The 3923-nt window shown below is 55.3% G+C and overlaps 1 protein-coding gene and 2 non-coding genes across 3 annotated transcripts in view; all 3 read right to left on the bottom strand.

Annotated features, from left to right (window-relative positions):
• Positions 1–687, bottom strand: part of Plxdc1 (plexin domain containing 1) — a 34826-nt gene extending 34139 nt beyond the window's left edge. The window contains exon 1 of the mRNA XM_010620059.3: positions 585–687. The gene's annotated coding sequence lies outside the window, so the exon portion shown is untranslated. The remainder of the gene's footprint in view (positions 1–584) is intronic.
• Positions 688–1287: 600 nt separating this feature from the next.
• Trnac-gca lies at positions 1288–1359 on the bottom strand. Its single transcript has one exon. It is a non-coding gene; the product is annotated as a tRNA-Cys (tRNA).
• Positions 1360–1944: 585 nt separating this feature from the next.
• On the bottom strand, positions 1945–2016 carry Trnac-gca. Its single transcript has one exon. It is a non-coding gene; the product is annotated as a tRNA-Cys (tRNA).
• Positions 2017–3923: the final 1907 nt, after the last annotated feature.

Here is a 3923-nt window from a genome sequence, read left to right on the forward strand (position 1 = left end):
GCCCATCCCAGCCTGAGGACCCGGGTGACCCGGGTGCAGGGGCCGGGCCCAACCTGAGCCACGCGCCCGGGCTCTGGGGACGCAGCATCTTCATTTCTTCCAGGACAGAATAAAAATACCCGCGGTGCAGGAGCTGTGCTAGGCGGCGAGGAATGGGGTCAGGACGCGGCGGCGTCTCTGACCCACTTCGCGGGACGGCGAGGAGCTGGGGGACAGAGTCCCGCGGCGAGGAGCTGGGGGACAGAGTCCCGCGGCGAGGAGCTGGGGGACAGAGAGGAAGAGTCCGGAGGGGTGCGGCGGGGACAGGGGTGCAGTGTGGCCGGAGGAGACACTGCCTGGAGAGGTCAAGAGGACCTAAGAGGAAGCCAAGCTCGCCCGGAGGGGAGGCGCACGGCTGCAGTCCCTGCCCTCGGGAGGCTGAGGCAGGAGGATCGCAGATTCCAGACTGGGTAATTTAGCAATTTAGCCAGACTCTGTCTCAAAATTTGAAACTGAAAAAAAGGGCTGGAGATGGGCTCAGTACAGACCCTGAGTTCAATCCCAGTATCAAAAACAAAGCAAATGAACGCTAAAGGCTTCCTAACCCTCAATCCCAAGTCCTCCCTCTTCAGCACCCGAGGGCCTAGAGACGACCTCCTCCAGACCTAAACTCTGGCTCCCTACTATGCGACAGGCAGTTCCTGCCCGTAAACTCTTCCTTCGCTGTTTCCAAACGAAATCTCAGCTCTACGACTCCGCAACGCGATCCACGATTGTGTCGCGGTGAGGCCTCCTGCGCCCTCCAGTGGCCACAGGCTGGGCTACACCACCCGAGCTCGCGGTCCGAGCGCAGGCGCACTGGTCTGCCCTGCCCGGCATCGTGAAGTCGTCTCCAGGGTTCGCTTGCAGCCTGGTCCTGGGGTCCCTAGCCTTGCTCGGCCCTGGGTCCCCTCGATCTAACCTGTAAGGTCCCTTAGAGGGTTCAGGAGGAAACGCAGCTTGGAAATATCCGAAGCAAGCGTCGCAGTTTTTAAACAGGGGACGTACATCCGAATAGCCTGGATCGTTTATTAAACAGATCTCTGGACTCCCTTCCAAATTCTTAATTCTCTGGGCCCGGGAATCTGCTTTCTAACAGACCAGGTGCTGTCGCTGATCCTGGTATTTTGAGAGCCGCCTGCTCTGGATTTTGCAGCTCCTCCATGCTCAAAAGAGTGGTGGGTAAGGAAAAAGTAACATTAAATGTGGGGGGACCAAAAAAAGAAAGAAAACAGTTCAGGAAACGTGAGTGCTTGTAAAAGAAAACTGAGGGGGCACCCGGATTTGAACCGGGGACCTCTTGATCTGCAGTCAAATGCTCTACCACTGAGCTATACCCCCTCTGCCGGTAGCTCGTAGGCGAGAACTCTTTACTTCTGTTTTTGCGCAGGCGTAGTAGCGCGCTCCCAAATAAAGCTGATCCAGTATTCACAAGAAATAGAAAAGAAAGAAGAAACCCTAGGTGACTAGCTTGGAAGACTGGCGGTGCAAAAACTGTGCTCAGAGAGCATGAAGGGGACGACCTTCGAGGTCGCTGTCTTTGGGAGCGTTCCCGCACCCCTCTCCCTTCCGTGGCCTCTCCCCGCCTTCCTCTCCTGCAGTCCTAGCGGGGCCCTTAGCAGCTCAGCCCCTCCCTGAGAGAGCCCGGGGGTCCGTGACCTGAGGTGCTCGCGTCCCCTGCACCCCGCAGTGCATCACGAGTGTCTTCCGCCACCCCCGGAGCTCTGGCCTGCGCTCGCGCTGCACCCTCTCTCCCAGCGCATGTGCACACCTGGAGGGACCGGCAGGTCGGGGTCCCAACCTCAGCAGCCTCCGAAGGTGTGAGTGATGGGTCTCGACGCTCATTGCCCCTGACACACACCCCTGGATCTGGAAGCCAGATCCTAAAATGGGGGTCTGGCGCACCAAAAAAGGCTTAGCTCTGAGAGGGGGCACCCGGATTTGAACCGGGGACCTCTTGATCTGCAGTCAAATGCTCTACCACTGAGCTATACCCCCACTACGTTTCCATACCTTCTTTGGAATGACTTTTCTGTGGAACTGGAGCTTGGCCGTTCTCTCTCTCCTGTGATAGTGAGCTGAGAATTTTGTTAAAAATAATCTGATGCTTCCCAGCACTCGCAAGGCTGAGGCAGGAGGTTTGCTGTGACTTAAAGGCCAACCTGAACTACACAGTGAGACCCTGTCTCAAAAATAAACAAACAAAAACTTAATACAAAAAACATTCAACATATTCAGGGGAGACCGGAATGCTTGCGTTGTTTCCTCAGAACCACGTCTCGGTTCCGGGCCTCTCCTTGCTCAGGAACCCCATGCACGCTCGCGCACCCTGTCCCGGCCTCAATCCTATCTCCTAAGGCCACAGCGCTGCTCCCGGAGTGCAGAAGCACTTGTGGTCTGCTCTGGTCTTGAGCTCTGCCCAGCTGGGGGTCCCTGTCCCCTTCCCCTCGCTCCGGGGTCAGACTGAGCTCGCGGAGCTGTCGGCCCGGCCCGTGGGCCACACAGCCAGTCCCTGAGCCAGGGGGCCTGAGGCAGCCCCTTACCCTATTTCCAAACGTTTTTATTCTGAGAGCTTTGCGCAAAGTTAAGAACCGGACTGACGAACCAGAAATAAGACGCGAACAGTTTGCAATGCTATCTATCGTGCCCTTGTTGTTTTAAACCAATGCAATGCCAAAAATTTTTTAAAAAATCACACAAACACAAAAGAAGAGGGCCCTGTAGGAATCTCGGACCTTTGGGGGTGGGGTTCATGTAGGAAGGACGTTAGGAGCGAAAGAGGTGTCACGGGGATGGGTTTAAACCCCCAAAGCTGTGGTACGAGTCAGCATCTAGGCAAGCACTCTACGCTGAGATGCATCCCAGGCCTATTTGTTTTATTTGAAGGCAAGTTCTTGCTACACTGCTCAGGCTGAGCTCGAATTTAGGATTCTCCTGCCTCGGCTTCGCCCTGGCATTCCCAGGTGCCCTTATTGTGTTTGTTAGACTTCCTCCGAGAGCTGGGTCTTGGTGCCACTCAGGGCTGTCCACAGCACCGCACCTGTGGCAGGTACTGATCTGGAGCCAGATTCTGCTACTGAGGGGTTCTGGTGGCCCAGGCCGACACACACCGACCCTCCACGATCTGCGTGTGGTGGCTTGGACACAGCACGTGTGGTCTCTGGTGGCACTGGGTGAGGAACGGGGAGGTCACGGGGTCTCGGGGCCCCTGCTTGTTGGCGTAGGCCAGGACTAAAGGGTCTTACAGCACCTACTGCATGGGTCCCTGAGTCCTCCCTAGCTCTGTCCCCAGCTGTCCCAGGCCAGGATAAGGCAGAGATGGGACCCCAGCCCAACAGCCACAACCACACCAAAAGGATAGCCACAAGCAACGAGCCTCAATCACAGTCTATACTTTTTTTTTTTTTTTTTTTTTTTTTTGTACTGGGGATAAAACTCTGGTCCTTGTGCTTTCGAGAACCACTGAGCTAAATCCTCAGCCCCACGGTATATTCTTGTACTGTTTGATTTTTTTTTTTCCTTTTCTTTTCTGGTAATATGGATTGAACCCAGGGAACTGCAACCCTAGCCCCCTCTTTTTTTCGAGAGAGGGTCTCACTACGTAGTTGAGGCTGACCTGGATCTCACTATGTAGACCAGACGGGTCTCGAACTCACAGCGATCCTCCTGCCTCAGCCTCACGAGTGCTGGGATTACAGGCGTGCGCCACTACGCCCGGCTTTTTTGGGGGGAGGGGTCTAGCCCTTCTTATTTAGGGTCTCACTAAGTCCCTCGATTCCCCAGCCTGTACTCTTGCGATTTCCTGCCTCAGCCTTCCAGGGTGCTGGGATTGCCAGCGGGCAAATGACGCTCTCTAGTTTTTCAAAACTGGTTTTAAAATCTTGTTCTGAGTAACTGAGGTGTTT

Source organism: Fukomys damarensis, unplaced genomic scaffold (genome assembly GCF_012274545.1).
Source record: "Fukomys damarensis isolate Sample0158 unplaced genomic scaffold, DMR_v1.0_HiC HiC_scaffold_13, whole genome shotgun sequence".
Lineage (NCBI taxonomy): Eukaryota > Metazoa > Chordata > Mammalia > Rodentia > Bathyergidae > Fukomys > Fukomys damarensis.